This window comes from Lithobates pipiens, unplaced genomic scaffold (assembly GCF_037356315.1).
Source record: "Lithobates pipiens isolate NorthernLeopardFrog02 unplaced genomic scaffold, aLitPip1_a1.2 Scaffold_1, whole genome shotgun sequence".
Lineage (NCBI taxonomy): Eukaryota > Metazoa > Chordata > Amphibia > Anura > Ranidae > Lithobates > Lithobates pipiens.
In genome coordinates, this window is record NW_027507685.1 from 119,852,526 (window position 1) to 119,878,233 (window position 25,708).

The 25,708-nt window shown below is 43.9% G+C and overlaps 1 protein-coding gene and 1 pseudogene across 1 annotated transcript in view; both read right to left on the reverse strand.

Moving 5' to 3' along the window:
- Positions 1-25,708, reverse strand: part of SLC31A1 (solute carrier family 31 member 1) — a 100,614-nt gene that overhangs the window by 49,956 nt on the left and 24,950 nt on the right. The gene's annotated exons all lie outside the window — the stretch shown is intronic.
- Positions 7,612-7,884, reverse strand: LOC143988321 (barrier-to-autointegration factor B pseudogene; annotated as a pseudogene).

Sequence of the window (25,708 nt, forward strand, 5' to 3'; positions counted from 1 at the left end):
TTACACCCATGACTCTGGAATGAGTGGAGGGACCAATGGTTGTGTTGTTGATATTAATGGTGAAGTCACGGGGGGGGGGATCGTGAAGGAGGAAATATAACAAGCTCAGTTTTAGAAAGATTGAGTTTAAGGAAGTGGTGTGACATCCATACTGATATGTCATTCAGTAAGTTGTAGATCTGTGAGGAGATTGAGGGGGGTGAGTTGAGGAGTGGAGAGATAGATCTGGGTGTCGTCGGCATAGAGGTGGTATTGTAAACCATGGGAGCTTATCAACTGGCCCAGGGAAGAGGTATAGAGTGAGAATAGGAGGGGCCAAAATACAGAACCTTGGGGTACCCCAACAGAAAGAGGAAGGGGAGCAGAGGAGATTGAGTTGTAAGCGACACTGAAAGTGCGCTGAGATAGGTAGGAGGAAAACCAGGATAAATCAGAATCGCAGAGGCCAAGGGAGCGTAATTTGCTGAGGAGGAGCAGGTGGTCAACTGTGTCAAAGGCAGCAGAGAGGTCTAAATGTATGAGTATGGAGTAGTGGCCGTTGGTTTTAGCAGTTAGTAGGTCATTGGTGAGTTTTAGTAGGGCAGTTTCAGTAGAATGTTGTGGGCGGAAGCCAGACTGTAAGGGGTCAAGAAGGTTGTTGTCCATGAGGTAGCGACTCATTTGGTCATGGACAAGGCGTTCAATGAGCTTGGAGGCAAACAGGAGCAGGGAGATGATTCTTAATTTGTTCAAACAGATGGGGTCTAGTGAGGGTTTTTTGAGTATGGGGGTAACCAGTGCATGTTTGAGCAGGGAAGGAAAGGTGCCGGAGGAGAGGGAGAGGTTGAAGATGTGGGTTAGGGAGTTAAGGATAGAGTAGGAAAGTGGTAGCAGTAATTGTAAGGGGACAGGGTCCAGGGAGCAGGTAGTGAGGTGGGCCATGGAGGGGAGTTTATTAACTTCCTCTGTGGTAACTGGGCAAAAAGAGGAGAGTATTGAGCGTGGTGTTGGACCTGTTGTGTTGGGTAGGGGAGGAAGTTGAATGCTGGATATCTCCTTGCGAATTGTGTCAATTTTGGTATTGAAATGGTTGGCAATCTGTTGAGCGGTAAGCAAGTTGGTGGGTGGGAGCAGTGGGGGGTGAAGTAAGGAATTAAGGGTAGAAAAGATACATCATTATTAGTGTATGCTCAGGGGGTACATATTTGTTGCTGTGCTTTGCTAATTTCTTTTTTTTAGTGGCCATCTCATGTTTTTTTTTTAAATGTTTCACATTCACAAGGCACTTTTTGCACTGCAGCCCTCTTGCTGATCTGGGGATTCCTCAGGGCATGGTTGACAATGACATTGAATTTGACAACTTCCTGCAATGTATGAGCTGAGAGAAGAGAAGAGATGCCATGCTTTTCTTCCAATACACAGAGCAGAAACAATATAATATTCATTTATTTAATTGCAGACAGACATTTACTACCCTACCCGTACCCTCTTTTGAATATGCAGTACAAGTACATTATTAGCATTGAGCATTCATGTTGGTTAAACTTGGTTCAGGTTCCTAAATGTTTATTATTGTGTGTCTTTTTTTGTTATTTTTTCTCAGGAAGAGGCAAAGCTGTGTACAGGAGTTCTTCCATAAAAAGGATGTCACTGTTTGCACACCCCAAATGGCCGTTGCATATACCAATAGCATACTCAACATGATTGTAAAAGATATGAGACCTCTTTCCATTGTAGACGGTCAAGGATTTTGTGAGATGATCAACACGTTTTACCCAGGATACACACTTCCCTCCAGGTCCCATTTCACTAAGCTGATGGAGAAGAAATATGAGGAGAATTTTGAAAGAGTGAAAGCGTCACTCAAAGATGTGAAATCAAAAATAGCTCTCACCACAGACGCATGGACTAGCATTGCCACAGAGGCATACTTGGGTGTCACATGCCACTTCATCAATGAAGACTGGAATCTTACATCGTACAATCTGACCACTATGCCACTTGAAGATCGGCACACAGCTGAAAACATTGCTAACTGGGTGGAAAAAGCAGCTGAAAAGTTTGAGATATCCATGGCCAATGTAAATGTAGTTGTCCATGATAACGCTGCAAATGTTGTCGCTGCTCTGCGTATTTTGGAAGAAAAGCATGGCATCTCTTCTTTCAGGTATGCTGGTCATACATTGCAGTTAGTTGTCAACCATGCCCTGAGGGATCCCCAGATCAGCAAGACCCTGAGGGCTGCAAAGTGCCTTGTGGAACATTTAAAAAAAAGTGAGCTGGCCACTACAAAGCTTAAAGCAAAGCAGCAACAAATGGGTACCCCTGAGCATGCAATAATAAATGATGTATCTGTAAGATGGAACAGTACTTTACACATGATCAGCCGCCTGCTTGAACAGAGGTGGCCTGTGACTGCAACTCTTTCCGATCCTGATGTCACACCACGAGGGAAGCGCTTCCAGGATTTAAAACATGATCTGTGGAGCTTACTTGAGGAAGTGGAACAAGTCCTGAAACCATTTAAGTGTGCTACTGTTTTCTTGAGTGGAGAGTCTTATGTGACTGCTTCCGCTCTACCTCCTCTGGTAAAGGTCCTCCAGAAATCCATACAGAGCACAATTTGCGAGACAGCAGCAGTCAAGGCTTTCCAAAGTGTTGCTGCACAGGAGATGACATCAAGATGGGAGCGGGAAACTAAATTCAGAGATGATGGTGGAGAAAATATGTGTCTTATTGCAGCAGCCCTGGACCCCAGATTCCGCAAACTAAAATTCCTGCCAGCAGAGGACAGTTTAAAAGTTCACCTCAAGGTCCAAGCTCTTGCTCTTGAAGTGAAAAGAAGATATGAGGAAGAGCAAACGCAACATCGATGTGAGGAACAAAGGTCACCAGTGCAGACATGAAATTTTCTGAGAAGAGGCAAGTGTCTCTGTTAGGCCGCGTACACACGGGCGGATTGTCTGCCCAACTAAGTTCGTCAGACAATCCGACAGACAGTCCGTCCAACATTTGAATGAACGGACTTGACCACACACGATGAACAGACAGTCCGCTGAAAGCTTGCGCGATGACGTGTACAGCACGTACGACGGGACTAGAAAAACGACGTCCAATACACTGCAATGCAACCTTCGGCCGTGTAAATCCTTTCTGAGCATGCGCCATACTTAGTCCGTCCAACTTGCCTACACACGAGCGGACTGTCCACTGAAACTAAGTTTGGACGGACAAAACCAAGTTTGGACGGACAAAATTACGGAAATTCCGAAAGACTTAGTCCGTCAGACTGTCCGCTGAAGCCCACACACGAGCGGATTGTCCGCTGAAACACGGTTCAGCGGACTAAGTTGGGCCTTAGGCCGCGTACACACGGGCGGATTGTCTGCCCAACTTAGTCCGCTGAACCGTGTTTCAGCGGACAATCCGCTCGTGTGTGGGCTTCAGCTGACTTTTTCAGCGGACAGTCTGACGGACTTAGTCTTTCGGAATTTCCGTAATTTTGTCCGTCCAAACTTGGTTTTGTCCGTCCAAACTTGGTTTCAGCGGACAGTCTGCTCGTGTGTAGGCAAGTTGGACGGACTAAGTATGGCGCATGCTCAGAAAGGATTTACACGGCCGAAGGTTGCATTGCAGTGTATTGGACGCCATTTTTCTAGTCCCGTCGTACGTGCTGTACACGTCATCGCGCAAGCTTTCAGCGGACTGTCTGTTCATCGTGTGTGGTCAAGTCCGTTCATTCAAATGTTGGACGGACTGTCTGTCGGATTGTCTGACGAACTTAGTTGGGCAGACAATCCGCCCGTGTGTATGCGGCCTTAGACACTTTGCTCGGTTCTTCAGATTCAGATGACCACCACAGTTATGGCGAGGATGACATGACTGGTCACATCCAAGATCAGGAAACCCACAGTGAAGTTGTGTGGAATGAGATATACATGTATTTCAGTGAGCAGGCTATTCCAAAGGAAGAAAATCCGCTGAAATGGTGGAAGGAAAATGAAAAGAGGTTTCCCATCTTGGCCATGCTGGCAAAGAGTTACTTGTCTGTGCCTGCAACATCAACCCCATCTAAAAGGCTTTTCTCAGTTGCTGGCAACATATAGCATTGCAATGGAGGAAGTAACACAGGCCCCCAACCTTTTGCACTCATGACTGTGTTCTTGTTGGGCTGTATTAGTGTATTTACGTTGAGATGGCTCATGGCTGCCTTCAGTGTATTGCCCATATTTTTGCACACCCAGTGTTGAGCAGTGCTTTTGGTGGGCTTGGTTCCTCCTTGCTTCCTTCCTTGAAAACGGTTACCTCCTCAGGTATGTTTTACATTACAATTACACACCACAAAAATACTGCTCAATCAACTCTACAATAACACTATGTAAGTAATAATGATTACAATTACATAGTGTTATTGTATGTTGACCAGCATTTTTGTGGTGTTAAACAACAACACTTTAGGTCAGGAAGCATAATGCCATATAAATTCTGCCTAACACTTTGCAAAAGATGCATTCTGAAGGCATTATGTGTGGTTGAGTAGTAAGGTTACCACACAACACAATGCCTTCTGAATTCATCATTTGGAAAGTGTTAGGCAGAATTTATATGGCATTTTCATGCCTCATGCCCTAAAGCGTTACGTTTTATTTTTTGGCCCTTGTGTTTTTGCACACACAGTGTTGAGCAGCAGTGCTTTTGTGGATATGGCTCCGCCTCCTTCTTGAAAACGATGTTACCTCCTCAGGTATGTTTTACATTACAAAAAAAAGTAACACACCACATAAACACTGCTCAATCAGCACTCTACAATATCACTATGTATTCAATCACTAATGATTACAATTACATAGTGTTATTGTATGCTGACCAGCATTTTTGTGGTGTTAAACAACACTTTAGGTCAAGAGGCATAATGCCATATAAATTTTGCCCAACACTTTGCAAAAGATGCATTCTGAAGGCATTATGTGTGGTTGAGTAGTAAGGTTAACAACACACAATGCCTTCTGAATGCATCTTTTGCAAAGTGTTAGGCAGAATTTATATTGCATTTTCATGCCTCATGCCCTAAAGCATTACCTTTTATTTTTGGGCACTTTATTTTTGTATATTATGTCTTCATGTGTTTTGTACACAATGTTGAGCAGCAGTGCAGAGCAGCAGTGCTTTTGTAGCATTTTTATATGGCATTTTTTAATGCTTCTGGCTCTGAATTAATGGAAATGCCATTATTCGTGCCTGATGCTAAAGTGTTGTTTACATTTTACTTCTGGCACTTTTTTATACTGTAAAAACTTTACCACATTGAAGTACTTTTTGGAAAAAATGTAATAAAAGTTGAAATATTATATTAGAAGTTGTACGTATCATTGTTTTTGTAAAGTTATCCAAAGGATTATTATCTAATCACAAAAAGAACACAGTAGATTCATAAAAAAAAAAAAAAAAAAAAAAACGGATAGTCGTTGACTAATCGAAAAAATAATCGATAGATTAGTCGACAGACAAATTAATCGCTAGTTACAGCTCTAGTGTACACTTTATATTGTATAGGGGCTTTAATACCGTACATTTTTTGATTTTACAGGCACTTTTAACTCCTTTCCAGGAGATGGGGAGAGAAGACAGCACATGACAAGCCCTACCCCGAAAATAAGCCCTACTGGGTCTTTTGTTGAAAAAAAATTAACATAAGACCCGGGCTTATTTTCAGGGAAACACGGTATATGAGGCTTAAGAGCCCCTTTAGACCTATGCATTTACCACAAGCCACACCACAAAATTCATTGAATGGTACCTCAACACAGTACAGAAGGCTCCAATGGACTTGCATTGTAGCGCACCTTAACACACATGCCATGGGTTGCATTATATTGTGGTAAAATGGTGCAGGTCCAGATTTTGATTCTTTGCTCTGAGTTGGCAGCCTATCTATAATAAATGGGCTGTCGTAATGCCATGCATATAATTAGCATGGAGTACCCCACTACAACAGCCATCAAAAGGTCTAAATGGCCTGGAATTCATGGTCTGTGTTCCAATACTCCTCTGAGTTTATCTCCTGGGCTGAACATGGCCTGGATGACGTCGCTCTGGGACCATGATGGAGTGATCCTTGCCCTCTATTTTTCTGCCCCCTCTTGTCTGCCCCACTCCCTTTTCTTCTATCTATATTTAAATACACCCTTAGGAATCCATCAAGCCAACGTACCATGGCTTTGACTTATCTATTGTTACTAATTCGACCCCTACGTCATATTTTTCATACAGATTTTTATATAATCTCTTCTGATGCACTACGTATGAGGCATCTACGACCCCCTTTACTGAAATGAGGATGAAGGTTACTTTAACTTATGTTTTTTGTTACAGGGATTGCTATCACAAAAGGTCTCCTGGTGGGCTTTATACAATGCTTTTATTTGTAACCTAGATATGTTTTTGTTCTGACGCACATTATGTCTATTGTTGGCGTATTTTATCACTGTTTGTAATGTTTAAGATAATATCCGTTTTTCTTGAATTCTCTATAGAATAAAATAAGATTGAATTAAAAGGTCTAAAGGGGTACTTGAGGGCAAATAGTAGAAATCCCGCAAGTGGAAATGGTTGGACTAGAGGTAGAAAATAGTACGTTAATTACGTAAAGTCCTGATCTGTGTGTCTATGAAGTTCCATCAGTCAGTGTGAAAGGTTTACACCTCTTTAAGGTTCTAAACACTATTAGAGAAATTTCTGACAGGTGGATGATGGGGGGGGGGAAATCGATTAAAGCTAAGATTTTCAAGTTGTAAATCACAAGAACAAGGACACCTATCTACTAATTGACATGCTACACTGTCCAACAATCGCTGCTCACATTAACAATACACCTTATTTATGAGAAAAACTCCTTCTACTGATAACAACCAGATTGAAAAGAAAACTTTTCTTCAGACACCTTTCAATCCCAGGTGCGATTAAAAATGAACAAATAATCCCAGAGCAGAACAATCTATTCATAACATAAGGCAACAGAAAAACAAAAAAAAACCCCCAAAAAAACAGAAAAATTGTCAGTTAAATTTTATACACATATAAAGCAGGGATCTGCAATTAGCGGACCTCCAGCTGTTGCAAAACTACAAGTCCCATCATGCCTCTGCCTCTGGGAGTCATGCTTGTGGCTGTCAGAGTCTAACTATGCCTGATAGGAGTTGTAGTTCTGCAACAGCTGGAGGTCCGCTAATTGCATATCACTGATATAAAGCATGGATTCTCAACCAGGGTTCCGTGGAACTCTAGGGTTCCTCCAGAGGTTCCTTCAGTATTGGGCAATTTCGGCCTCTCAGATAAGCTCCCACTGACACTATTGATCTTTTTAGCCAACTGTAAGGAGGAATTTCTTCCCTATGACCACAAGTGTAAGGACCATTCTTCCCAATGACCACAAGTGTAAGGACCATTCTTCCCACTGACCATCACACTAATGTATCACGAGTTGTAGATTTCTAATTTTTAGCAGGGTTCCTCGAGACCGGAGAACTATTTCAAGGGTTCCTCTGTGTTTAAAAAGTTGAGAAAGACTGATATAAATGAATGATGAACTTCAGTAGCTGTCTGGGTTGGAGAAGACACCGAGGCAAACTAGGTTTACAAGAAGGCATCACACCATTCTTTAAGGCAGACAAAGCACTCTCTTCCTTTTTTTGCATTTGCTCCACATGTATCTTTTAGCCAATCCTTAAAACATTCTTCATCCTTCTTCAGCTCAAGTAACTGACCTAAGAGAACATAAGCCTTAGCAAAGCCTTTTTTATCGAGCCTCTGTCCTAGCACTTTGCCAATACCGGAAACGCACTGAACAGACTTCATTCCCATAGGCTCAGCCACAAAATCCTGATGCTTTTGCAATGCGGAAGACATCTTTATTGGTTTTATTCAACTTTAAGACTGAGGTAGCTCCCTTCCCGCCTAGCCTCTCCACGACAAGCATATCTACTTGAAAATATCATTTTTAATAACATTAAAATTATAATATGGCCCCGGTAGCAATTGTATATGCAATATTTTTTCCTATGAAAGCGGAGTTGCCCTTTAAAAGAAATCTGTACTGAAATAAAAAGTGAGGTGGCCATTGCTGACCTTTTGAGGTTGTCTAGCTGTACCTGACTTCAAATGTTTACCAAGTCACTAACCCGGAACAAGCACATGGATCAGACAGACATTTCTCCAACAAAAAAAAGTGGATTCATTCATACAAGTCTCTAAAAATGCTTTTATCCTCAATTTCTAGCAAGTCAGAACTGTATGCAAAATCATAGCTCCCAACAGTCCCGGATTGTGCAGGACTGTCCTGCATTGTTCCCCTCCTCCCACTGTCCTGCCCCATACACTGTGCCCACAGCTCACATATGTAAAATCACTGGATCTGCATATGAATGAGCCAATGTCCAGTTTTGCTTTCTGGTCTTGCACATAAACTGTACTAAAAGTTTTAGCTAGCCAACATAAATCATTTTACTAATGAACAATACCTTCTTGGATGCGCTTCTTTCCTTATCAAAAATAGTCCAGTGCCGGGTGTGACCATGCCTTATATATACACTATACCAGGCATGTCCAAAGTCCGGCCCGCGGGCCAATCGCGGCCTGCGGTCCGGTTTTGAACGGCCCGCCTGGTAATCTAAACATATATATCTTTTGTGGCCCCCGACAATCTCCCAGCGCCGGGGCCACAAAAGATATATAGTCTGGCTGCATTGGAGATAGGAGGCTGTACGAGCGCTGTGCACACAGGAGTATTTCCTGTTTACACTGCAGCCTCTGTAATAGGAAGCCCCATCTCTGCCATTGGACGACTGTTCTGTCCATCAAAGGAGGCGGGACTTTCTCTTAAAGAGGCCGCTGTGAAAACAGGAGATTCTCCTGTTCTTTGGCGCTCATCCAGCCCCCTCCATGTCCCCTCCAAGGCTGCACTGATGGCAATGGTAAGTACATTCCTGGCTAATAGTGAGTGAAATCCTGGCAATGGTGGCTGCATTTCTGGCAATAGTAAGTGAAATCCTGGCAATGGTGGGTGCATTTCTGGCAATAGTATGTGAAATCCTGGCAATGGTGGCTGCATTCCTGGCAATAGTGAGTGAAATCCTGGCAATGGTGGCTGCATTCCTGGCAATAGTGAGTGAAATCCTGGCAATGGTGGCTGCATTCCTGGCAATAGTATGTGAAATCCTGGCTAATGGTGGCTGCATTTCTGGCAATAGTATGTGAAATCCTGGCAATGGTGGCTGCATTCCTGGCAATAGTATGTGAAATCCTGGCAATGGTGGCTGCATTCCTGGCAATAGTATGTGAAATCCTGGCAATGGTGGCTGCATTCCTGGCAATAGTGAGTGAAATCCTGGCAATGGTGGCTGCATTCCTGGCAATAGTATGTGAAATCCTGGCAATGGTGGGTGCATTCCTGGCAATAGTGAGTGAAATCCTGGCTAATGGTGGCTGCATTCCTGGCAATAGTGAGTGAAATCCTGGCTAATGGTGGCTGCATTCCTGGCAATAGTGAGTGAAATCCTGGCTAATGGTGGCTGCATTCCTGGCTAATGGTGGCTGCATTCCTGGCTAATAGTGAGTGAAATCCTGGCTAATGGTGGCTGAAATCCTGGCTAATGGTGGCTGAAATCCTGGCTAATGGTGGCTGAAATCCTGGCTAATGGTGGCTGAAATCCTGGCTAATGGTGGCTGAAATCCTGGCTAATGGTGGGTGCATTCCTGGCTAATGGTGGGTGCATTCCTGGCTAATGGTGGGAGCGCAGATGGGCACTGACTCTTATTTTGCTTCAGAGTTTTTTATTTAAAATTTTAATTTTTTTTTTCCCTGAAACTTCCCTCTTATTCGCCAATAAATACGGTATATCCAAATAACACGCCATAGCTCATCTCTTCAACACACACAGCCACAAAGGCAAGAGAATTCTTGTTGGGCCGTGTATTAGTGTTCGAACGAACACACTTAGACCGATTTTTAATGGTTCAAAGAATGTCAGGCAAATAGGTCGGCCCTCGTGCATGTTCACTTCATCAAATCTGGCCCTCTTTGAAAAAAGTTTGGACACCCCTGCACTATACCTTTTACACACACTGTACTTTGCTACAATAGAATCTTACAGCCCGACTATAAATAAGATACTGTACTTATTTAACTAGGGCATAAGGTATATTACAGTGTAGATAGAAGGAACAGCATAAAACACACAGATAAAGCGTGTGCATTAAATACACTTACTCACGTTAGCCCAGGGAGCTAATCATCATGACACAACTCCTTTATACGAACTTTCAAAGTCATGGGACATTTTCGTCCTGCTTTTCCCTCCTCCCTCCCTCCCTGAACTTTCCTCTTTAGCAATAACAGGTCTACATGATTATAACCATATGGAAGGCTGTGGATCCAGACCAGGCTCAGAAATGCTGAACAGCTACCGAGAGCATGGCACCTTACTTTTCAATAACCTAACCTCCAAATTCTGTATAACTGGCGATTCCTACACTCTGTGCTTTACTGAATGGTGGGTTTGTACTGGAAGGAGGGGTCCGTACTGGTGGAGAGGAATGGGGGGGGGGGGTCTGTGCCAAGGGGGTGGTCTGGACTGAAAATGGGCTGAGAGGGGGGTGCCGTGCTGTCCGATTGCAGAGCTGATGGGTAGATTTCCTTGCATCTGGTTAGTGAACTTAAAGCGAAGTTCCACCCAAAAGTGGAACTTCAGCTCATTTATCTCATTGGGGAGGGAGTTGACATCACTGCTCGGCTCCCTCTTCCTTCCCCCACTGGGGTGGTAGGAGAGTGCAGCAGGTGTCTCCCGCATGTGCAGTAGGGACCCATAATGCTTCACTACCAGGTTCCCTTACTGGCTATGGCGGCAGCAGCATCCGACAGCTGATGGAAACATCAGCTGTGGTGCCGAAATCGCTGGACTCCAGGACAGGTAAGTGTCCTATTATTAAAAGTCAGCAGCTGCAGTATGTGTAGCTGCTGGCTTTTCATTTTTACAGCAGTGGACAGACTTCTGCATTAAGGGGGAATGGGTCTGTACTGGTGAAGAGGGGAATGGGTCTGTACTGGTGAAAGGGGGGGGGGTCTGTACTAGTGAAAGGGGGGGGTCTGTACTAGTGAAAGGGGGGGGGTCTGTACTAGTGAAAGGGGGGGGGGGTCTGTACTAGTGAAAGGGGGTGGGTCTGTATTGGTGGGAAGGAAGGGGATCTGTACTAAAGGGGGAGGTCTTTACTAGTGGGAAGGGAGAAATCTGTAATGGTGAAGGGGGAGAGCCCTGTACTGGTGGGAAGGGAGGGGGTCTGCACAGATGATGAGAGAAGGGGTAGTGAAGGAAAGGGAAGGGGCCTCTAGCATTGTGTTGTGGGGGTTCCAGGTACAGTAAGCAAAAAGGAGCATTTTGTTTTTGTTTTTTTAGTTCAGCTTTAAAGTGGTAGTAAACCGCTGTTTTGTTTTTTTTGCAACCTGCAAGGCAAGGTCATAATGTGCTAGTATGTATCGCATTCTAACACATGTGAAACTTACCTTAGAAGGAAGCCCCTTCAGCGACACTGTCACTATTAAAGGCGCTTCCATCTTCATCCGGTCTTCCTTCTGGGTTTGCAGACACTGGATGTGCAAGTGGCTGGAGCAGTAATAACGTCACTCTCACGCATGCACGTGGGACCCGCTGCTTACAGCACACAGGACTGTGAAGAAGCGGCCCGGGTGGCCATTCCTACATAGTGCATGACATCACTGACTGCATGTACAGTTTAGGAGATTTTTTTCAGTAGCTATAAGTAAGCCTTATTTTGGAGTATTCTCTGCCCTGACAGCCAAAGGCGCTGCACACACCCACCCATAGCAATCAATAGCTTGTAGTAGTTGTCACTACTACAGTGATTGCCACTGTGGCCTGCTTCCTGTGCTAAGCAGCCACCCTTTTGCATAGTGAATGCTGGGTGTCGCTTGATTGGCACAGCTGCCATTCATAGAACGGCTTGCATTTTTTCAAGGATTACAAGACTCTCTCTTATTGAAAGAGTTAAAGACTGTGACATCATAGGCCTGCCTCTCCACCTCGTCCAATCAGTGAAGGCTTTGTATTCAGTGAAAAAACGCAAGCTGTTCTATAAACGACAGCTGTGACGAGCAAGCAAGCCCCGGTGTGAACCTTACAGAGGGACACAGGACCCGGAAGACTGCTTTGATCACTGTAGAAGCTACAACTACTACAGCGATTCTTGGCTTCCACACAGTCCCAAAAGTATGGTCTTCAATAGCTCCAAGTTGGACCAATGCAACTATGTAATAAAAAAAAAAGAAAAAAAAAAAAAAAAAAATCACACCTGGAGTTCAGCTTTAAAACCAATTGCACTCAAAAGATCACATAGAACAGGCAACCCGATACACATAATTTAATTGAATAAAAAGTATAAAATACACTCCTAATATATGAAGCAAGCATATACAGTAAACTTCCTTTCAACAATTCGATTGAAATAAAATTCTACGCAACAATGCACTAGATCGGTGTGCACTCTTTTGTGTACATTTGATATAAAGATTCCAGTGTACATATTACTATCTTACTGGCATATTTATTAAATATCAAATCTGGCATTCACTGCATGTACAGCAAATCTTCCAGGTCCACGTGTTTTTAATGGCAGTGATGAATTTACTGTAAGTGAATGTCTGGTGAAAGTGGCATTCACTGCGTTATACAATTTTCTTTTAACAATTTAAAGCAGAACTCTGCTTGTTTTCCCCCGAAAGGCAATACTTAACCGATCCTTCGGAAAACAGTGCCGCCCCCCCCATGTCTAGTGGTGGATTCTTCCTGCCATCCTCATGTCCATAGCCGATCTATGACATCAGGAGCAGTCCATTCACAAGAACGCTAGCATGTGGGGGGCAGGAGCGTCAGGGACTGGTCTTGGAGGATTAGGCGAGTATATCTCCGCTTTCCTCGCCACTAGATAAAAAGAAGCTGTGCCGGCATTGCATGTGAATTTTTTTTTTCCCCCTGGAATTCGTCTTTAAAAACCTTGTTTTAGGTAGAGATGCCCAAAATTTTGGTAGATGAAAATAAAGGTGCCGATAATGGCACAGAAAAGGCCCACAATTTTACATCGATTTTACTATGCTTATGGCGTGTTTTTCATAAGTCGTGTGACTCAAACACTGCATCAAAAACATAACACTGGTGTGTTATTGATGCATTCTTGCTGTGTTTTCAATGCATTTCAACAGGTAGGTGTGTTTTTTTTTTTTTTAACTGACCAAAAATGCAGCATGCAGGGTTTTTCACACCTCAACGGAAACGCAACGGGCCAATGAGAAGACATAGATAGAATTTAAAGGGGTGTATTTCTTGAGCTTTTCTTGTGCTAAAGGTGCCAATACTGGCCGACAATTAATTCATGATATTGATTAAAAAGTCAAATATTATACACTCATAAAAACACATAAAGTGCATCCTGAATTTTTGGTTTCCGCACCACAATTTTCATTCGGTGCACCTCTATTTCTAGGTTAGTTTGTTAGTATTCAGTATATGCACATGGGTGCAGTCACATCTACTCATATCAGCTGACTCTGGTTGTTTTTTACTTCTCTTACTGATAACATCTGTTAAAAAACAACAGACTCCATTAATGATGGCAAGAACCCAGGGTCAGAGATAAGCCATCTTTTACGACTTGTAAATTTCCTATTGTGCTAAGAAAAAAGCTTTTCGGATTCATGAGAAAATGTTATTTCTAATGATAGGCCCATGTTAAATGGTGTTTGGCAACTGGGTACAAATACATGGATAATCCTTAAAGTACCGTATATCTACACCCCAAAACAAAAATGTAATATACTGCAGTTTACCAATTCTTAGTGATAGCTGCATTCCTTTTCCTTTTAAATCTGAACTGCAGGCATGTCATGTCCACCTTTAAGTGATCCTTGAAAACTCATTTATTCAGGGAAGCCTACCCCACTGCCATCTAAAAACTGTACTTGGGCCACCTCCAACAGATCATCCCCTGCAGCTATTACCTTTTGTACCACCCTCCCTTTAGATGGTAAGCTCAGTGAACAGGGCCCTCCTTATTCCATTTGTATTGCAATGCATTTTAATTGTACTGTACCCCTTTAAATTGTAAAGCACTGTGCAAACTGTTGGTGCTTTATAAATCCTACATCAGGGATATGCAATTAGCGGACCTCCAGCTGTTGCAGAACTACTACTGTTGAAGTCCCATGAGGCATAGCAAGACTGGCATCCACAAGCATGACACCCAGAGGCATGATGGGAGTTTTGCAACAGCTGGAGGTCCGCTAATTGCATATCCCTGTCCTATATAATAATAATAAAACAACCCTTGCAGTGGGCACAACAGCCGATAAGCCCCACCTTCCCCCACCCCCTGCACTTGGAGGAGGTGTCTCTCGTCTGGTGAATTAGATCCTCCATCTCAGCTATCTTACCCACTCTACGTAACCATTCAGATATGCTGGGGGGAGAAGTAGTCCTCCAGTGAGTGGGTATGCAAAGTTTTGCCACATTGATCAGGTGTAGGGTGAGGGACTTTTTGTACGCTCCTTGGGGAATGGATGTGTGGTAGAGTAAATATTCGGCTGGAGTAAAGTCCGGGGTGTAGGTCGTGATTTGTGAGACGGTGTATCTCTTTACAGTAGGGTTGGATTATGGGGCAATCCCACCATATGTGTATCAGTGATCCGTGGGCACTGTTGCATCGCCAGCATAGTGGTGGGACGCTGGGGTGGAATCTGGATTTTATCTGGAGTTCTATACCACCTTGAGAAAATTTTGTACCCGTTTTCCTGTGTGGAAACGTTCAGAGATCCTTTAGGTATGTGGATAAGGATGTGGTCCCATTCTTCTTGAATTAGGTCAGTATTTAGTTCTTTTCCCATTTTTGGCTGGCAGTGTCATCTTTAGTAGAGATTTTAGCAAATAGTAAGGCATACATAAGTGATATGACATGTCTGGGGTTCAGATCTGGTGCATATAGCTTCGAAAGGCGTTAGATCTCTATCCCAATGGGGAAGGTGGATGGAATTGAACAAGAAATGTTGATCTGGAGAAAATTAAAGAAGGGAATATCTGTTTCCGGGAGTTTGGATGGAAGGGTTTGGAAATATTTTACTAGCATGATTGCCAGGTTAAAATAAATAAAAAATAAATAAAAAAATAAATGAATGCAGCCACCACAGCCAAAAACTGATAACCTGCAATATGCCTTTTTTAGGTTTAGATATGCTTTAACGGACGTCAGCAGAGTTACGTTTAAATCAGGAATTTCAGTGCTAATTCCCGTATATTGCCCCACTCTAAAAATCAGAGACGTTTTATGGAAGTTCAAAGTCTTTAAAAGTGATATGGACATGTGGATCAGCAATATCCCTTCACTGTCTTACAATCCGTTCACTAATAATTAACAGGACAGGGAAGAGTGAAGCGATAACTCGAGTACAAAAACAGATATGAAGCAGAAAGAGAAAATGAGGAAAGCTTTGAAAAATTTGCCAATGTTTATTACATGCCCCCTCTGGACCTGATGACGACAGCACTCCCTATTTCTGGTAAAGAAGTCACAAGAACAGAAAGTGAGGGAAAAATCTTTGTGGCCTAATTTAGAGCTTAAGCCCAATACGGACAAGTAACTTTCAAGTCATCATGTCCAAAATTACGACATTGATGCTTTCCAGCCATGTATGGACAGTGGACACCCAACGGTTTTCATTATCTTTGCAGAAGGACTCAAAATTCATGCAGCACCGATTCGGTTTTGGAGAGGCTGACCTTTTAAAGCCTCTGAGAAAAATGTCTAATGTCATCCACATATGTAAAGATACAATCCTTCAAAAAAAAAAAAAAAAAAAAAAAAACCCACACTACGTTGCATTTTTCGGAAGCCAACTGCACTTGAATATGTAAACCCAACATTTCATAGTCCTGATATGCGCCTGCTGTACCACGTACTTGTATGAAGTACATGGCAGGGGCGTTTTCTGACTGGAAAACCCCCCAGAACTAGTGAGTTTGAGTAGTTTTTCAGCTGTAAAAACACTGAAATTGAAAAATGCTACGAAATACTGAAAATCACTGGCTATTTGGGACTTATTAGCAAAACTACACCCACACAAAAGCTTATGGCTCAAACGCTAAAAACTGCAAATGCTAATAAAGGCTGCAAAACCCACGACATTTTACAGTTAAAGCTACTGGCATTTATAGAACATCCAGTGTACAAGAGGCCTTAAAAAGGAGACCTTCAGCCTCCCACCATTTTTTTTCTTTCTTACTTTTATATAGAATGTCAGCCCCACCTCCCCATGCACATCATTCGCCTTAGATAAATGACGTGTACACTGCCCGATGTGCCTCCAGCAATATGTAGATAATTTCATTGAGGAAAGGAGGAGAGGGCGGGCCTGTCAGTGCGTCATCAAAAAGACATGTTGGCTGAACCCGGAACAGCTGGCAGCCTGGAGATGATGTCACAGAGAAACATGGCAGCAGGGGACCAATCGATGCCAGAAGAGACAAAGCTCTCAGCTGGACAGCGCTGGATCCGCTGAGTGGGCGAGTATCAAAATCTACCAGGTAGGTAAGGCTTTAAGTGTTACTAAACCCAGGACCCTGCATTCACTATATCTGGTTGGAGGTTGAAGGATGACGTAAACTTTCCTCCAATGATAAGACTTGTCCTGGACACCCTCCCCCCCTCCTTTCTCACGCAGCCTATCACTGGGAAAATCAATATTCTGCTGTTTCTCCTCCCCTAGCTCTTATGCAGCTGAGAACAGAGGGATTTGAAAGAAAAAAAAAGAAGTACCTGTTAATGTTTCTTTATATCTACACAAAAAGGTTTTGCCTTTCATTTATATTTTAAACCGAATGGGTTGTTTTACAAATTGAGAGTTTAAAACAATGATCGCTAAAATGATTGTATTCAAAAAGAAAAGATCTATCCACACTGATATAAATTTAATCTTTTCTTGCGTTGAAAAATCTTTCAAGCAAAAAAGATTATTCAAACAATTGCTTATTGTTTATTGTATGTATGGCCAGCATGAATCTGACAGCTTTATGTAGAGATACTGGCAGGACGCCGTGACTATTTGAGCTTTCGCAAGGAACAAGGAAGTAGGAAGAGCACTGAGAGCGAAATATTAAGTCTTTTTCTCACCTGATGCCAAGGAAGAGGATTATTCAGGAGAAGTTTCAGCTTTAAATAGAGGTTACATCATATGAAAGCTTGGAGCATGTATCAGGTCACCATTTACACCCATCCTTGGGTGTATAGAAAGAATTTTAGAACACAATGAACTTGTACTTAAAAATGGAAAAAGGCGAATGTGCGTCCCTCAAAGTGCAATGCTGGCTGAAGGATACGGTCTCCCTTTTATATTGTAAATCACTGCATAACCTGTTGGCACTATATGTAATATTAATACTCTTCGGATAGGACAGTTTACCAGGATAGGTTTCTGGCCTACAGAGAGGTTTCTTTACTTAGAGTGGAGGCCTCCCGTAAAATCTTTCTTCACCAATCCCAAAGGGTGTTTCATCAAGGAGACAAAACAAATAAGCTGTTGGCTTGGCTCTTGAGGGATCAAGCTCCCTCTGCTCAAATTGAGGGTATACGAGATGAGGGTGGACAAATACCGAGAGATCTGAAGAAATCAATGCCAAGTTTGCTCTGTACTAACAGCAGCTGTACACCTCCAAAACCCCAATACTCCACGGCACAGTTGGCCTTATATTTGGACGAGATAATATTCCTGGTACTTAGTGAAAATGCCCGTCAGCGGTTAGATGCTCCTATATCACCAGGCAAGATAAAATGAGCACTTAAATCTATGCCAGTGAGTAAGACCCCAGGGGTAGATGGCCTCCCAGACAAATTCTACACAACTCATGTAGATCTCCTATTCCTGCATTTGTATAAGACACATAAGGTAGCGCTCACTGATAACCAGCTCCCCCACTCTATACCAGAGGCAGTTATAGTCATGGCCCCGAAAACCAGGAAAGGATCCAGCCCTCTGCTCTTCCTGCCCAATCTCGTTATTAAATGTTGATGCAAAAATTCTGACTAAAAACCTGGCTAATCGACTAAACTTGATCATTCCTACTATAGTCCATGGGGACCAGTCAGGATTTATGTCAGGAAAAGGAACAGACATTAACCTTTGATGACTCTATACAGTTATTGCTGGTTCTGGTGCGGGCTCTGGTGCGGGAGTGGTGGCCTCCCTAGATGTGGAGAAGGCCTTTGACAATGTGGAGTGGGAGTATCTCTGGCTTATCCTGCAAAAATTTGAATTTGGGCCCAAGTTTATAGATTGGATCAGGCGCCTACATGCACATCAAGTAGCCAGAGTCTGCACCAATGGATTACTTTTCCCCCTTCCTTCCACCGTTTAAAGGGACGAGGGAGTTGCCCTTACCAGGCTTGTTTGCACTGGCAGTTGAATTCATGGCAATCCATCTGCATGGTGCGGAAGAGGTCCTGGGTATAGTGGTGGGCTCCATCATTGAAAAGATGTCCCTGTATGCAGATGACGCTATGTTGTATTTACAAGATACTGTCCAGTCTTTGAGTGCAGCCCTGGCTCTTATTGATACATTTGGGGATTTTTCAGGTATACACATCAACTGGGACAAACCAGTTCAGTTTCGATTAAAACAAGGGCCCTTGAACCTGCTGATTGTCTCACCGCTATCCGTAGTCTCTCAGTTCAAGTATCGAAAGATTCAGGTCTCTTATGATCTTACCTCGCTACTAATCTACAACTGATGGTGACCCAGCTTGCCCATAGATGTGGAATATGGAGGTCTCCTCCTCTGACTCCGGTTGGTCGAGTGAACTTGATTAAGATGACCTTTTTACCAGAATTCCTTTATGTGTTTAGAAATACCCCGGTCTTGATTCCTAAGGTTTATTTTGATAAAATAGACCAACTCCTTACTCAGTTTATATAGGTGGGCAGGGTCCCCCGGTTGGTGAGATCTACCTTGCAGCTCCCTATGTCCCAGGGTGGATTAGCCCTCCCCAGCTTTAATTATTATTACTGGACGGAGGTTCTAGTGACTGTTAGAAGGGGATTGAAGTCTGTCCCGGACCCTGTTCATCTGGGCTAACTTTGGTATTACTACCCTTAACCATATATTTAAGGATGGTTCTTTATTGGCTTTTGACCAGTTAAAACAGGAATTTAACCTGCCCAACAAAACGTTCTTACGCATGGCTCGTGCTGATATCTTTTCAATTATTTTTATACATATAAAAACATTCCATTTCAATCCCATATAAATATATACAAGCGTATATGAAACATTCATAATAAACAAAAATATTCCATCTTCCCACGCCACCCAGTCCCCCCGCAATAGCTCCTGCTGCTATCTATCTGTCCAATGATGAGAGAGACAGCAGCCAAAGCTACTGAGCTTGTGCTGACTGCTGGACTGGATCTGGGGGGGAGGGAAGACTTCACAACTCCTTTAAGAGCTATCATTTTTTTATCATTTATTGAACTCCCCAGGAAGCCAAAGGAATACAGCACTTGGCCCGCATCTTTATTTTCATTTTTCAAGATGTTTAGACAGGGAAGCCAGGATGTCAGTACAGTAGATCAAGCAGCAGTCACAATCAGATCAGGCATAAACAAGATCATGGACATCAATGGCATTAAAATAATTCACCGTTCTGATTGACACGTTAGGACCATCCAAAACACTATGACCTCCTGTCTGTTTCTTTTTGTTACAATGCTACAAAGGAAGAATAAGAACCGGCCCTCTCTAATAGAGGCTACCCAGACTGACTTGGTCCCATTCTGGTCAGCGACCCCTATTGTCCCCTAAAAACACCTCTTTATGCATGTCTGTAGTTCCACCCCCTTTTGATGCCCAAATTATGGGTGTTCCTAGAGGACAGAAGTCTGCCACCCCCTAAGCTGATTGATCTGTCAATTAGTGCCACTTGTTCATTCATAATAGTAAAAAGGTTATTCAGAGCTTTGACACCGTGTATAGTATCTGCCCCATGCAGTGTGTGGGTACAAGCAGCCGCAGATACATTACACAGACACAACTCTGAGTGATCATTAACCATTAGGACTGACTGAACGTCTCAGATCCTCCATTCATAACAGTGAGCAGCTCTGTGCGTCTACCAGTGCTGCTTTTAACACACTGACAGCCCGGACGATGGATCACAGAGCTGTATGTACCGTATATACTCGAGTATAAGCCGAGATTTTCAGCCTCTTTTTTGAGGCTGAAAGTGCCCCCTCGGCTTATACTCGAGTCACCGCTGTCTGACTGCTCGATCAGCGTATCGAGCAGACAGACAGCGGACATTCTAAAATTCAAAAGCCGCGCCTCCGCCTTCGCCTGTGATAGGCGGAACACTGAATTTCCCAGCAGTCAGTGTTCCGCCTATCACGGACATCCGCTCATCCTCGTACTACGGACGAGGATGAGACGGTGTCCGTGATAGGCGGAACACAGGCTGCTGGGAAATTCAGTGTTCCGCCTATCACAGGCGAAGGCGGAGGCGCGGCTTTTGAATTTTAGAATGGCCGCCGAGAAGAGCGGCGATCCTGGAAGGACGGAGGAGGCTCGGGACGGCGGCTCGGGACGGCGGCTCGGGACGGCGGCTCGGGACGGCGGCTCGGGACGGCGGCTCGGGACACAGGTAGGCTGGACACACACACAAAGCTGCACGGACACACACACACAGGGATGGATGGATGGACACACACACACAGGGATGGATGGATGGATGGACACACACACAGGGATGGATGGATGGATGGATGGATGGATGGATGGACACACACACAGGGATGGATGGATGGACACACACACAGGGATGGATGGATGGACGGACACACACACAGGGATGGACAGCCATGTCTCACCCTCGGCTTATACACGAGTCAATAAGTTTTCCAGTTTTTTGGGGGTAAATTGGGGGCCTCGGCTTATATTCGGGTCGGCCTATACTCGAGTATATACGGTAAGAGCTTTCACCATTTATGAATGAATGTACAACACAGCCTGACATCACTGATCATTCATTTACAATGACGTCCCAGGGTGGATTATAAATAATGCTATTAGCAGTATTTTGTTCTTTTATAAACCTGACACAATGCTGCAATATGTTCTAGTCAAACAGCAGTTCCAGTAGTTGGTGTGAACATAGGTAAATACGAAGGTGAAATACACATACAGTTTCTTCTGCCAATAGATCTGCAATTCTTTACAGTCAATGCTGTGATTCATACACCTCTTCTAGGCACCACAGGCAGGGGGGAGGCACTTCGTTCTTTGTTAGAGCTAAAGCTGGATATACACAGACAGTTCTTTTTTGTTCAGAGTGGGTTAAAGAGAAATTTAGTTTTTTTACAGACTTCCACATCCACATAAGCAATGAGGAAGCGGCAATTTCCCTTGCTTCGCAGACTTGTAGTCTGACAGCGGGGGCCCCCCATTCAGAATACATTAGTCAGTGCATAAAAGAGGAGTTACGCCGCCCCCCCCCCAAAAAAAATAAAATTAAAAGTCAGCAGCTACGGTATCCTTAGGGTACTTATCTGTTCAGGCATCCAGTGGTGTCGTCACCTAAACAGATTGTTAAATTGGCTCTCGGGTGCTGCCACCATCTTGGTTAGGGGAAACCGTCAGAAAAGCCTTGCGGCTTCATGGCCGGTTTCCTACTGCGCATGCGCAAATTGAGCTGCACTTTCTCAGAGGAGGGGCTGCATTTCTGGCTCACTTTGCCTCGGTGAACTGAGCTGGATGAGAGAGTGGGTACCTGTTAAAACCAGGTAGCTTTTGGGTGGAGCTCCGCTTTAAAGGTAAAAAACCTGGCTCGGCCAATGGCTCCTGCTGCTCTCAATGAACCTGAGACTAGGAAGATGGAGGAGGGGTTGCATTTCTGTCTCGTTTCGCCTCGGCGAACTGAAACAGATGTGGGAGCGGGGACTTGTCAAAACCAGGTAGCTTTTGGGTGGAGCTCCGCTTTAAAAAAAAAAAACTCACAATAGCGGTGGCCAGCCGAGTTTAAATTGATCCAGCAATGTGCCTGGCTTCAGGTCTTTTCTCCCCGATCTCAGGTTCACGGAGAGCAGCAGGAGCCATTGTCCAGGACATGTGTGTCTTTGGATGCACACCGCACGGCTTGGGATTGAACCTACATGTCTGCCCCCCATAGCAGCTTGCTATAGGGGCAGACACAGAAGAGGAGGAGCCAAGATCACCGGCAGGGCCCCCTAGAAGAGGAGGTTTGAGGACGCACAGAGCAGGTAAGTGTAACATGTTTATTATTTTAGAAAAACAACTAAAATGAACAGTCTTTACAATCGCTTTAAGACCCCTTTCACATTGAGGGGTTTTCTAGAAGCTAAAGGGCTAAAAATAACACCTGTAAAACGCCTTCCCTGCCATTTAACCCTTTCTTCGGCCATTAGCGGGAGTTAAATAGTGCCGCTAAAAATGTTGGTAAAGCGCTGCTTTACCGTTAACACTGCCCACGGCTCAGTGTGAAAGGGGTGTTAATGCAGAAGGATTAGAACACCTGTCAGGTTTTTATTTCTGTCTATGTATCGGTTTGGGTGATGCACCCTCTCTATTTGTCTTCTTGTCTTATCACCAAAAGGAATGTGAAAGAAAATCCTATGCATTTAGGTGAAAAATCTTCTCTAGTGCAGCAGTCCCCCTTTTACTGACCTGAACCTGGTCTTTCCAGTGATGGGGACAAGCACACAAGCTCCAGCCTGTGTCTTGGGTCCTGATTGGATAGATTGATAGCAGCACAGCCATTGGCTCCCACTGCTGTCTATCAAATCCAATGATGCGGGAGGCAGGGGCCAGGGCCGAGTCCTGCTGTCTGTGTAAATGGAAGCAGGAGCAGGACACGGGAGTGTGCCCGCATGAGTGCCCCGAGGGAGAGCGGCTCTCCAACGGGGCACTCAAGAAGAGGAGGAGCCAGGAGTGCTGCTGGGGGGCCCCAGAAGAGGAGGATCAGGGCCATTCTGTGCAAAACCGACTGCACAAAGGAGGTATGACATGTTTTGTTTTTTTTGTTTTTATTTTTTTAAACACAAACCTTTAGTTATCCTATCAAGGTGCTCTTAAAGTGATAGTAAATGCACACTGTTGTCCCTTCTATTTCTGTATGTGGATGACGGCACTAACTATAAAAGAATTAAATTAAAAATAAAAATCTAAGTACATTTTTGCCATGTGATACACAGCGGTCACATGACCCAGCTCTTTCCCAGCCTGTCTGCAGGGAAACTTCAGCAGGAGGAGCTTCTTGTCCTCCTCTGCTGGTCACATGTTCAAAAGAAAAAGAAAAAAAAACAGCCTGTGGAATACAGAGTCAAAATAAATAATCAAAATACTTTTTAAATTGTGATACAAATAGATTTTTTAAATCAAATCTTTATTTTTTGGCAATAACATGGTATGGGCGGATTTCTGCCAATCACAGGCTGCGTCTTAGACCAAGAGGGAGCTGAAGCCTCCATTAATCTACATGTAATATCCTACCCCCATTGCGTTTAGCTGGTTAGTGGGCATTGAGGAGGAGGAAGGAGGGAAGGAGTGGGCTGTCATTTACCGCTGTGTATACGCCCACACGTGTGACTCTACAATCACATGGGCTGCTCAGATGTGATAGAGGAAATGCTCAGCATAGAAACTCATTGAAAACTGAGCATGTGCAGAGCTGTAAACACTGCACTGCAAAATTCCTAGCTGAATTGGGGACATGAACAGAAGGTGGAGATAGCGAGCAGCAGGATTAACCAGGTTTTTTTCATAATACAAAAAAACTCATCTATGGACAGCATGTAATACAGTATTTATTGATAGTTTTTTTATGATGTGGGTTTAGTGCCACTCTAAACTATAGATTTTTTCAGGCGGTGGATTCTATTGCCCTGTACACACGGTCAGACTTTCCAATAGAAAATGTGCGTTTGGATCGTGTTGTCGGAAAATCCGAACGTGTGTGTGCTCCATTGGACTTTTCCCGTCTGAATTTCCGACACAAAGTTTGAGAGCAGGATCTAAAATTTTCCCGACAACAAAATCCGATCGTCGGAATTGTCTACACACGATCAGAATTTAAACAATCAGATTTTGTTCCGATCCGATCGTTCTGAACACGGTGATGTAGAACACATACGACGGAACTATAAACGGGCCAGTAGCCAATAGCTTTCGTCTCGTAATGTTTTCTGAGCATGCGTGGTGCTGTCCGTTGGAATTGTCTACACGGTCGGAATTTAAACGGACAGTGCCACGCATGCTCAGAATAAATTACGAGACTAAAGCTATTGGCTACTGGCCCGTTTATAGTCCTGTCGTACGTGTTCTACGTCACCGCGTTCAGAACGATCAGATTTTCCGACAACTTTGTGTGACCGTGTGTATGCTAGACAAGTTTGGCCGTGTGTACAGGGCATGAGTCTATGGGAAAGCACAACACGTGCATGAATGATCTCAGGGAGCTAAACTATAAGACAGGTTAGAAAAGCGTGCCCAATCATTTTCCCTGGCGCAGGGTCTGCTGGCAGGCAGGTCCCCTTCCAAAGAGGACCAACTCTGCGACTTGAGTGGACTTTCTGACATAAGTATAAACTGGATAGCCTTAGCTATTTTACCCACTGCCTGGAATTACTACATTCGAGCTGCTGGAGTACTGGGAATCCCAGCATGCTCGGCTAATCTTTAGCGGGAAGCGTATGTGGGACACGAGGCCATCTCGCAAGGCAGCGCAATTGTTATGTAAATGAAAGCAGAGCCCAAACATAATGGCAATTATTCATTCTTTGCCACAGCCGGTGTATCTAGGTTATGAGGCTCCCAGCTCTAGAGTACAGATCGGCTGTAGCTGATACATTGGACTGTAGAGATGCATACAGAGACGCCACCATTCAGGGAGTCTGTCCTCCACTCTGGACTTTGTCCCAGTTCCAATTCAGAAAAAGACTCAAAGTCGCAGCATTCACACGTGAGCTAGGAGAGCCGAAATACAAGCTGGCTCATGTAACAGAGCTTTGAAGGGTGTTTTGAGGGAGAAAGTGTAGTCATGTATGTCCTTATGGAAAAAATTCTATCAATATCTGGGAAAAAAAAAAAAAAAAAAAAAAAAAAAAAAAAAAACTTTAATGTAGTTTGTATTTATACACTATAATGTCAAAAGTACTGGGACACCTGCCTTTACATGCACATGAACTTTAATGGCATCCCAGTCATAGTCCATAGGGTTCAATATTGAGTGGGCCCACCCTTTGTAACTATAACTATAACAGCTTCAACTCTTCTGGGAAGGCTGTCCACAAGGTTTAGGAGTGTCTATAGGAATGTTTTACCATTCTTCCAGAAGTGCATTTGTGAGGTCAGGTACTGATGTGGACAAGAAGGCCTGGCTTCCAGTCTACGCTCTAAGGTGTGCTTATTGGGTTGAGGTCTCTGTGCAGGCCAGTCAAGTTCCTCCACCCCAAACTCGCTCATCCAGGTCTTTATGGACCTTGCTTTGTGCACATATGTGCAGTCATGTTGAAACAGGAAGGAGTCATTCTCAAATAGTTCCCACAATGTTTGGAGCATGAAATTGTCCTGGTATGCCTTAAGAGTTCCCTTCAATGGAACTAAGGGGCCAAGTC